At 34.1% G+C, this 12,264-nt stretch overlaps 1 long non-coding RNA gene across 1 annotated transcript; it reads right to left on the reverse strand.

Annotated features, from left to right (window-relative positions):
* Positions 1-8,208: 8,208 nt before the first annotated feature.
* LOC148277376 (uncharacterized) lies at positions 8,209-11,970 on the reverse strand. Its single transcript, XR_015823505.1, has 2 exons — positions 11,547-11,970; positions 8,209-8,524 (listed from the first exon to the last, which is right to left on the reverse strand). It is a non-coding gene; the product is annotated as an uncharacterized LOC148277376 (long non-coding RNA).
* Between the last annotated feature and the right edge of the window lie 294 nt (positions 11,971-12,264).

The raw sequence follows: 12,264 nt of genomic DNA on the forward strand, positions 1-12,264 counted from the left end.
GATTCTATCATCGTGAATCAAATTATCGTGACACACCGAACTGATTCAATAAAGATATCAACTTTAGAAGGAAAAACATTATTTTCTACGGAAAGGAAAATTTTTGATGCTTTGTAACATTTCAAAAATAAATTGGTATTTTAGGCACCTACGAATTATATATTATAGTTATTCAAATAATAATATTTTTAACCTAAGCCAATATTGTTTCATTAAACTATACGCGGAGAAATTATGGAAATTTATTTACAATGATAAAATTAACTTGTGTATATTTCATTGTAATCGTAATTTTTTAATTATTGATAGTTAGGTTTTGATAAGTTAATACAATTCGAATTAATGATAAATCGGCCTCGTAGTGTAATAGTCAGCGCATGTGCCTACAGCGCAAGAGGTCTCGGGTTCGATTTCCGACATGGTTGTGATGAAATATTTATTTTAAAAATGTATTTATACACTAGAATATTTCATAATCCCTGGACTGGCGCCTGAAGCGTAAGACTGATCATCTTACCTTCATTTAACAAAAAAAAAAACGATCGAGATACGCTGTGATTGGTGTACCATGCACCAATAGGTGCGGAAAGTAAATGATGATGATGATGTAATGATAATTATATTTTTTCAATGTAAAGCTACGTGGTGAAAGTTTACCAAGTAGCCTGATGTAATTTTGTTACAGGAATTTAAGGACATCCCTAAAAGGTGTCTAAGATCAAAATGCGCTCCAGAATTCCGAAATATCCACTGAATTTGAAGGTCAGTATACCCAAAAACGGACCAAATTCCAAGTCGCTTAGCCTCCAGACATAGCTTATTATAACAAAACATTTAGATCGGTATGTTTTGGTTTTTAGACGAGCTCTCAATTCCCTAAACTACAGGTTCGTGTCAATAAATCAAAATCATTATGATCACTCTCTTATCCCAATTGGTACATTTTTTACACATAAAGGTATGATAGTCAGTCTTACGCTTCAGGTGCCAGGTTATAAAATATTGCAATGTAAGACTACTTTTTCAAAAAAATATTTCTTATCAACCATTGCGTTATCAAACTCGACACATCTTGCATGGCAGGCAATCGTGGTAATCACTAGAAAGCATAAATTAAAATACGCGTTTAAAATATATATACTCCGAAGCAAATATAAATCAACAATAGACATGTATAAATGAGAAGAGAAAAAACTTTAAAAATATGGCTTTGAGAAAAACTAACGGAGATTTTTTTGCGTTATGATAATATTCCCATCAGTTTTGCATATTATAAAATAAGCTGATAGTGATGTTTTTGGGATTTATTATTTAAACTGCAAACTCATGACACTGTCGGCTTAGAATTGTTAACATTTAAAAGTATCGGTGACGTCATTTTCGCCGACAGAAATAATACTAAAGCGACGCGACGGTGCACATTCTTTCTCGTGGCCGTGTTAAGGACAAAACCAAGAACGGATGGAATCCTAAAACTAAAGTGCGCGAATGAAACAGAACGATGTAAAATGAACTTACGTATGGCGGCTATGTCAGGACGTCAGGAGTCACGACGAAAATGAGAATTCGTAACAAGATTCGAACAGAACGTGCCTAATCGAATCTTGAGTTTTTTAATTAGGAATATTTATATTCTTAGATTCATTTAAATAATTGGACTCTAGGGTTGGTTGAAAGTAAGTTGTAAATAACCGAGTCAGAAACTGGACATCGGGGTGGAACGAGGACGACCAAGAAAGACGTGGCGTGATCAGATAAACCAAAATCTTAAGTCTGGTCATGTCAAAAGCAGACAGAACCGAAGGGCATCATGAATGACAAGATGTATAAATGTGGAAGAAGCTATGAATGCATTTCAGGATAAAATATTTGACATAAATCAACAGGTAACAAAATGATTGGCATAAATTAATGGGTACCTACATTCTAAATAATACGTTTTATGGTGGTTATATTTTTTGTTACAGTTATCCATTTTTGATGGATCGAAGCCAACGGGGATTTTTGAGATAGTTTTAAAAATATCACTAGTTGAAATTGCCTGGATTTTTTCACGTCAAAAAAGTGTTCCTCTCATGGGCATGAGTTCTGATCCAGAAACGGTCTCCTCTAGACAATGTCACCGGAACGAGTGTGGAGAAGGGCGTATGTCTGCTTTGGGAATACCAAATTGACGTTTGGGGTAGCGGAGCCGCTGGCTAAGTGACTGATTTTGTATTATCTACCCGTGTTGAATATATTGTGGGAGCAACTGATACCTTTAAGCAACACGAGGGAAAATATTATAAACATTGAGCAGTTGAATAAAGCGACAATGTATCACCAACGAAAGGGTTTTGGGCTGATTCGTTTAATATTAAATAAACTAATCCGCTAATTTATCTAAGGATAAAAAAAATGCACTTTTATACATTTGGTAATAATACATACGTATTTTAATATATCAGGAATTTAATATTGACATCAAGATCCGTATGTTAAATACCTAATATTATTAATAATGTACGTATTACCTAACCCAATGAATTCTATAGGGATATGATTTAAAAGAACTAATCGATTGTGTGTGGCAGAGGTAAAATAATTTGTACCAGCATGTACATACGTATATATGTATGAGTGATAAAGTATATACCCCCAGCTTCTTTTTCTATGAATTTGGGAGAATAAAACATCTTTCCGCTACACCTGCTGACAACAGAAGACTTAATACCAACTTATTTTTAATAAAAATAATTTTTACCAATAATACACCAATGAACTTAAAGAACAATTAATAACTTCGCGAAATATGAAGGTATATTCTCCATTATTTTAATACAATACAAACAAGCATTTTTAAAAAGAATATATAAAGCAATAATTTTAATAAAATTATTTTATTCATAGTCCTTTTTGTGTAGCGCTGATTGAAAACACTGTTTTTTTTGTAATTCATATTTAATGTAAAATAAACGCATTATTGTAAGACGTCACTCCCCATTATAGACAAATTAAATGTTTTTCCTTTCAAAACATACATATGCACGTCTATTTTTTCTGAATAAACGAAAAAAAATGACATTCATTACATATATTCGTAATAATAATGTTTTTTACTACACTTTTTATTATGTTTTTTAAACTATGAACTTTAGTGTGTTTTCTACTACCTTTAGAAACGTAGTAGAAAACACACTAAAATAGTGTGTTTTCTACTACCTTTGTTGATTTTTCTCTATTTATTGTTTACTGTTTTATATATATATTAATATTTACTGGACTTAAACGGGGTAAATAGCTCTAGTTAAATGGTCAAAGCAAATTTATATAAATTTATAATTTGATGTATATATTATAATAAATAAACATTGCAACAAAAATGATGCACCAACACGTAACCGCTACAGTCCGCTTCGTTTCCTTCTAAAAATGAATAATGCCAAAAATTGACACATGCACCGAGCGGTGCGCCATTAATATTCATAAATTAAGACGGGCGGACGAATAACTGGTGTCATATGCCAACTGTATATTTTCAAAGGAAAATGGCCCTTAGGAAATAATGTTCGAAATGCTATTCTCCAAATAGAGAAGCTTTGAATGGCCCTTGGATTGGGCATTTTTATAAATAAAAAATCCTGTCTTTTTTTTTCTTTGCAGTCTCAATCTTGGGGATTGGTTTGCAGCAAAGTCCTGCATCTCGTCCTCCATTGGTATCTATTTTCTGCAGCCCTCTTCAGCTCGACACAAGAGGCGCAGTTAAAATCTTCGCACACTTGCTCTAAATATTCCCGTCGGGGGCGCCCTCTATAATTTGTCCCCTCAGCCATTCCCTCTATGATGTCGTGCAGGAGACCCTCATGGCGCATAATGTGGCCGATCCATCGGGCTCGCTTCTCTGAGACGGTTTTGATTAGGTGTATTAAATATATATAAATTCGTATATAAATTGTATATTAAATTCCTGTATTCTTCATATACGTTCTAAAATAGTATTAAGACACATTATACATTATGTAAACCGCTAGCGATATTTTAATAAATCGATTTGATGATATAAATTACGTATTCCCATAATATATTTCATGACTCGTCTCTTACAACAACTTTTATTTTCCTGTAAAACGTGTCATTTGAGAGATCCTTATCGCTCAAGTATTATGGGGGACTCTATCTTAATATTAATTATATCCGTTTACTTTATCCTTCTTCAAACATGCCTTTCGGCAGCACAATACTTAATAAGGATCTTCCATAAGATATTACCTAACCTGAGTAGAAATATAGAGTTGCAGGACGATAATGTTTTTGGTACAATGCTAGACAAAGAAAAAATCTGGGAGAAAAAATGCCGCTTTGAAATGTTCGGAACATCGAGCTTGCGCTGCGTTGGGACGCAGACTTTGACGATAGTTTTTGTCCAATTAATGGAACGGAATGTAAGGGCCGAACGTGTCACGCCGCGCTAGTCTATCGTCTGAACTCTGAGCACTAAACACGTAAACAGTACTACGATAATGTCCATCCAACATCTATATGGGCACCAATGAATATTTATTGAACGAGATGTAAAATTTCGCCCAGTTAATAAACAATACTTAATTAAGTACTCGTACTGTTGCACGTTGCGTCTGCTAGAAGAGCTTAACATCTGGCTGCATGGGTCGTTAATTATATTTAAAAATCTTCGTCACGCTTTGTATTATGAGACCACAATAATTGTGCAGACCATTTAAACGTTACGACCGCAGTGTCTGAATAAATAATATTACAAAATATTCATAACACAAACAGTTGTGGCGAATTATGACAATTATCATTATTCAATGAGAGCTTAAATTCGCACATACAGCATAACTGATTAAGCTCCTTTTTATGTTTGACAAAACGTGCATTTTGCAGATTAGGCAAAACTTGTTGGCCCTTAGCCTAATGCATACGTATCGTTCAAATCTACATTGTACGGTAAAATTAGGGTGGATTGACATTTATTATAGTCGTTTGTTTAGTATCGCTCGTCCTTATTTCTATAATAAATTACAACGAACTTCCGTCAAGATTTTTCACCAGCAAACTCTTTTTTTGTATTTAAAATTTATTAAACGGCTCTCGAGTAAAAATGTTGCAAACAGAAATTGACTGGACATTAGTCGGTTTCATGGAGTACCGGTTATTGCATTTGCCTATCATTAAATAAATAAAAAAATAAAAAAAACATTGCAATCAATCCACCCATGTTATTTTATCGTGTTGTGCGGATTTTCACCATGGCCGTAAAATGGGCATTTATGTAGTTTACATGATGGAAGATCCTTCTAGGTTGTTATTTATATTTTGTCAAGATTCTTACAGTCGTAAACACGGTAAATACTCAGATAATTAATTAAATGCAATACTATTGTTGGAGAATGTTGGAAGGTACAAATTAAATGAAAGTACTTTTACACAATTCAGTTGAGTATTTTTCTCTTAATCTTGTAACTAATGGCCACTTCTGAACCGCGTTGAACCAAATTAAGTGAAATGTGAAACATATATAAATGTACAAGTTATACACAAATACACGTTCCGTAACGAGTTGTCACGAACTACTGATTAGCTTCGACTCTTCATATTGGATTTACTCTATTAATCTCTGTCAAAACCACGTTCAAGATCACAGGAAAAGTGGGCCGAACCAATAATACAACTTAACTACTACGGCTGCAGTTTTCAAGGGAAAATTTCGTGAAAGCTTCCAGTATCTATTAATAGAAAACTTTGAAACTTAAATATCAAACTACCATAGCAAGTGAATATGGAATTGTATTTTGATAAAAAGTGTGAATAAATAAATAAAATAAAATAAAAATAAATAAACCTTAGGAATCTTTACAAGTAATGTTTTTATTATTTTGTATTAATTAGGATTTACAATTTGGCTTCGTATCAACGAAAAAGTGTGTACCAGAAATACAAGTTATACAAAATAGAGCTATAAGAAATATACTCGTATACGGTATACTAAAGGAAATGCATTTCAAAGACATTTACAAACTTACTCACATTCTCCCATTTTTGGTCATACCGTATTATGAGATTTCAAAAACGGTGCTTCGATGCGTAAATAGAAACTCATCATCATCATTCCCTTTCATGGTGCAAAGGACACTGCATTGGTACACCAATCGCAGCGTGTCTTGATCATTTTTGATACATGAAGGTTAGGTAATCAGTCTTACGCTTCAGGTACCAGTCTAGGGACTATGAAATATTCTAGTGTAAAAACACCCTTTGAAATGATATTCCATGTCAACCATGTCGGGAATCGAACCCGAGACCTCTTGCATGGTAGGCAAACGAGCTAACCATTACACCACGAAGCCGACCAATTCAATATAAATTCTCTCACTAATATATAATAATTTATAATATTTTTATATATATATATATATATATACAACTATAACTCTCACTAATATATAAAAATCTTGATTTTGCATTGCAGCATGCTTTTTCTGTTTCTACATGTATGCAACAAAAAAAAAGTGTTGTTTATTTTTTAAATTATTACTTACTTAACTGTATTTTTTTGTAAATGCCCCTTGGGCGTATGTAAAATTAAATAAAAAAACAATAAACATATAGTCTATAGCTTCAATCGTGACGTCCACCAGTATAATACGCGACAGAGAAAAAATACTCACGTGCCTGGATCACGCACAACAAGGTATGGTCTAAAGTCTCTGCTGTACCTTGCTTGTAGTGAGTACAACAGACTATCGGAGTCCAATAGAATGCCAAAAAATGACGACATGAATAAAAAAAAATAATACTTGAGGAGGTACGTGGAAGGTGAAATTTAGTTTTGAGTTCTTGTTTTACCTTAGATATATCTTACTATTTGTAAATGCTTATTGTTATGTTTTGTTTTAACTTCTTTGTACTATACGAGTATACTTAACTTGCTATGTTATTTCACTTTTATATACAGATTATTACCAAATAATTATTGAATTATAACCCTAGTCTTAGTGGTGGGGGTCAGTGCTATGCAAGCTCCTGACGTCACTGCGACTTGTGAAGATATATTGTGACGGGTCCCCGTGACTAGTTCTCGCCCTCCAAGCCCAGGTCTATAAATAGCCTGGCTACTGGGTGGAAAGCGAGAGTTTACATTTTGCTAAATCTTCGCCTCCAAGCCCAGATCCGTAAAGTATCGGGCTATTAGGTAGGGGGCGAGATTTTCAACATCTTCAGTTTTAACCAGTGGTCCCCCGAGGATGAGGGATTATGATTTAAAGCATCATATTCTCATAGAATGTGTTGTGTGTTTCCTCATCTGCACTGAACAACATACATCTAGAAGTTTTGAAAAGGTTCATTTTAGCAAGGTGTTTGTTCAATCTGCAGAGCCCTGGGCGGGCTCTAGTGATAATCCTCACTTGATTTCGGCTGAGCTTTATTAGGTCGAAACCAAACCTTTGCGAGTACCCTTTTATTAGTTGCTTCGCAGGGTGCTGACCAGGTACTTTTCACCAGGGCATTCTGACGCTCTGCTTCCTGGCCTACGACCTAAACTCGTTACGAGGAGCACATTTGGGCAACCTACAGTAGGGCTCAGGGCCTATTTGGGGTGTCTCAGCTCCCAGCCTTGCCAAATCATCAGCGGCGTCGTTATCGTCGACGTTTGAGTGTTCAGGTACCCAAATAAATGTCACGCTGTTACACGCATTGACACAATTAAGCGCCAGTAGGCATTCCAAGGTTAATTTTGAATTGATCTCGACAGAGCTCGGTGCTTTTAGAGCAGCCTGACTGTCTGAAAGAATAAAACATATTTTGTTTTTGTATTGTCCGCGCAAATTTTCATGTGCGCAGACATGGATGGCATAGAGTTCCGTTTGGAAGACAGTGAGAACCTTTTCGCAGGTCTAACTCCGTGTATCCCAGCACCTACATGTCCATCTTTCTTGGAGCTTTCGGTGTACCTCACAATGTCTCCTTTTCTGTAGAGTAGAGGGGTATCGAGCAGTCATTGTTCCCTATCAGGTGTAAGCCGTGTAAGCCCCATAAAATGCTTTTGGAAGTTGAATTCCATAGTCATTACATCCGATGGGATAGCTAACATCGGATTATCGATACCTTTATGTAAAGATTTTTCTGTCCCAAAATGAGTTTGTTTGAACTCCTGGGAGTACAAAAAAATGTGTATGATTTAATAATAAAATAAAAATCATCAGTGTATCGTAAGTATGATAAATATTTTATTTTTTTAATCCACCCAATAAGAAATTCACGAAAAAAATCGACTTATAGGTATATGCTTGAATTCACATACAGTTACAGCTTTTTGTTGAAGTTTATTTTCAAATGAGTAAATATTACATAAATTATTAACATTTTGAGTATAATGCAAACTAGTTGGAATTTACCGCAAAAGATAGTATAATTCAACCCGCAAAGTATGCCTTCAGCTTCAGACTTCAGTTAATGTAGAATATCGCTCCAGGAATGGCATTTGTGATAGTGCAGTAGTATGCTCTCTGTAAGTACTACTAACCTGCAAACAAAAGAGAAAACTGAATGAAAACTTAGGTCATGGAATATTGCATCTAATGTAAGAAATATGCTAATATGATTTGCAAGTGGCGTGTATTTCAGCCAAAACTTATTCATCGTTATAATATATTCTATGTTATAACAATACATTTACACCTGATGTACCTCTGTAGTATTCAGCAATACATAGTCACAAAGTAACGTAAAACATATTAGTTGAATATAAATTAAATATATTTACATTGTTATTGTTGGAGCACACATAAGAATATATTTATGTGTGCCCTACTTTAAGATTCAAAATAAAATAAAATAAATAAATATATCAACCAAAAAGAGTCATTTTCTTTCATATACGTATAAGAGAAGCAAATGTTCAAAAAATATTTAATACTATGATGTCTGTTGTATTCAAGTTTTGATATGGACGATTATGTTAAAATCGTGTTTAAAGATGGCTCAATATGATATGCTTTATTTAGACATATTAAGTTATACTCGTATATATTTATTTATTTGACAACTGCAGTCTGCATTACTTTACAAGCTGTTTAACCCATCACTTAATACAGACTGTAAATATAAGTCAGAAGTTAATGAATAGAAATCGGATGGTTGCTAAACTGCCGATATGCACAGAAAAATAAATAAAAAATAAAAAGTTATCCGCAGAAGCCGTATTCAGCAAGCGCATTGCCCTATCAATGGGTTAATTCTGACTTGCATTTGTACGGCTTTTGGTGTGTAAAACAGTGCACGAGATCTCGCTCTAGTATAATTATTGGGAACATGCAAACTGGTATATCACCGGATTTTTAAGAGCTTTGTGTAAAAAAATCCATAGTTAAAATAATACTCCCGATACAGACATCTACTGAAGAAATATTCTACAAATCACAACTTATGACACCAAAACAATACTCATTTACAGATTCACATACAAATAATATAATCACTAGATCCTCAACTCAAAGACAACTTAAACAAATACAAACTAATACCACTTTCGGACAAAGGGATTTTGAGTATTATTCAATCAAACTCTATAACCTCCTTCCACTATCTATTAAAACATTTAGTAACGGGAAAATGTTTAAAAAGGCTATAAAAATGGAAAGTGGAGCTAGGTAGAAGTAAAATGGATTGTCTCATTCGCCCAAACCAATATTGAATCAACTGCTCCACAAGTGTATAGCTTATGTTAGGTTTTTGTTATTTCCATTATGCGTTTTGTAATATAAATAATATAGATGAACATATATACCTAGTTTTTAAAACAGTCTGAATATTTTGATAATTATCTCTGTTTATTAAGTTAGTCTTCTTTGTTTATTCTCAAATGTAAAAATATTTCAAAAAGTAAAACAGTCTGAATATTTTGTTAATTATCTCTGTTTATTAAGTTAGTCTTCTTTGTTTATTCTCAAATGTAAAAATATTTCAAAAAGTATATGTGTATTAGTGTCCTCGGAACGGGTAACCCCCTTGGCAGTGAGGTCACATTATTCTTATTATTGTTTATGCTTTTTAAGAGTAAAATATGAATAAATAAAAAATAAATCAATAATAAAACACGCTAGCTTTTAAAAAACCTGCATTAACAAACGATCAATGCATCTACTAATCAGGCTTGTGAACTAAAAATTAGATTATCAGAGCCCATCACAGCTTTCCCTAAAAATGTATAAAAAAATAACATATCATGTTTTCCCATCTTTCATGTTTTGTTAAAAAAACAAAACATTCGCACTTCAATAAAAACTTCTCATAAATAATAATATTGTCTCTTTTCTTCAGAAATGAGTAATGTCTTTACAAATCTGCCGACGGTGTTTTATTTATGTTTTCGTATGTAGAATTGCGAGCGATATTCAGACAGTAATGAATGAACGCGAAAATTTAAACCGAAACACAAAAAACAATCTTATGATAGTTTTCTGCATACTATTCACAATTTACTTACTGAAAAAGATGTAACACTAGCAACGGTGATAATTTATTGTACATTTTTTTCCTGACGATGCTTCGCTTTTGCGCAGTTCTATCTTTATATATAATATTCCTCTGTACGTATGATGTCACCGTACTCCACTTAAACGGCTTAACCGATTTGCGTGCGGTTTTCAGAGAAATATAGATCTTTGCGCTGTGCGTGTTCGTGGATATTAAAATCTTCAATCGAATATGTAAAAAAAGAAGTTAGGAGCATAAATGTTTTATTCATCGTTATACCAGGCTTGCATTCAAGGAGAATGCATTTGCTAAAAAATGGAAAGATGTTGTTTTTTTGTGTATAAAAAAGTTTGTTTTTGAATATTTACAAACAGCATTTGATTTTTGTGGGTCTTAATCAGATCAGGTCTTAATAAAACAATATTAAATTCAATACATTTAAAAAAATCGTATTCCTACATAAGTACACCCCTTTGTTGGTGAGACGACCGGAGTTGACGTTTGCAAAAAGAATGACACATTTGAAAATATTTATTTTATGTTTTGGAATTCAACCATAAACAAGTACCTCGGTACCTAATTGAATTCAATATTTGAATAAAAACAAATTTTAGTTTTGGAATTAATTCACAAACAAGTACCTAGGTACCTACTTATCAATGAAAAGTATTTTGCTAACGTTCGGGCAGGACAACGTCTGTTGGGTCCGCTAGTAATTAATAAAATATGAATAAAACGAAAAATGGTTTTGACATATTATTCCGGGTATAAAAATACCACGGCGACTGAAACCGGAGACGAAGTACATTAATTTATTTCTATTCTTGAAATAAGGACAGGCAAAATGCACCGGTCACATCAATAGAAAGGAATGTGTTGATTTCGTGACACTTCGATAAACAACCGCCGCGCTGTACAAATCAGGGTGCACTGTTTCCCTTCGAAGGTAAAACAAACAAAATTCCGCGACACGTCGCCCAGATCCAGTGCGGAGGTTGAATCACCGCGGTATGGTAGTTCAATGTCCCAGCACAGTTTCAAGTCACACTTTAATTATTTCGGTAGCTTACCTCAGCTTTAACACCGGGTGTTGAAATTAATTTCTCGACGTTTAAGTCTCTCGAGGATTGTCGCTCGATGATAGCGAGATACATAGATTACTTATTAAAACTTTGGCATTAAGATTCAACTAATTGTCTGGCTTCGAAAGGATGAACCCGTCTAAGTTGACGGTACTTGAAATAACTCGGCAGTATTTCAAAGGAGATAATGTATTCTTTCTGATCTGAGATGATAACTCGGAAAGTTTTCAGTCTTAAAATGTTGATGCGTGTCGTTTTTGCCTTGTTCAATAATTTAAGAAAAATAATAATTCGGTGCACGGATTGAAAAAGCAAACCGCTTTAAACGGAATGGCGCAGAGCAGACATAGTAGCCGCTAGCCGCTAGCCGCCAGCCATAACTGTAGGCTGATTCACTGCACCGAGTACTGTCTCCGTGCATCACTAATCTTGGTAACGACTGACGACTCATCGTCCCAGTCGCAGTTATTTGGGTAAGTTACAATAGCGCGAATAGGCGCTCCGTATTCACTCTACAGCGTCCCTTCATCTGCATCTTGTACATATTACATGCATATATCTTTTATCTCAAGAAATTATTCCATGTCCATGGTGTAGAAATTCAGACAAAAATGTATTTGCATGTTAAAAGAGAGCTCGGTAACCTCAGGCTTGATTAATGCGATGCACGCGCAAGGTTCAAATGTAAAACTGGTTTTTCGCGGAA

Source organism: Micrasema longulum, unplaced genomic scaffold, assembly GCF_059751315.1.
Source record: "Micrasema longulum isolate JH-2025_06_02 unplaced genomic scaffold, ASM5975131v1 h1tg001041l, whole genome shotgun sequence".
NCBI lineage: Eukaryota > Metazoa > Arthropoda > Insecta > Trichoptera > Brachycentridae > Micrasema > Micrasema longulum.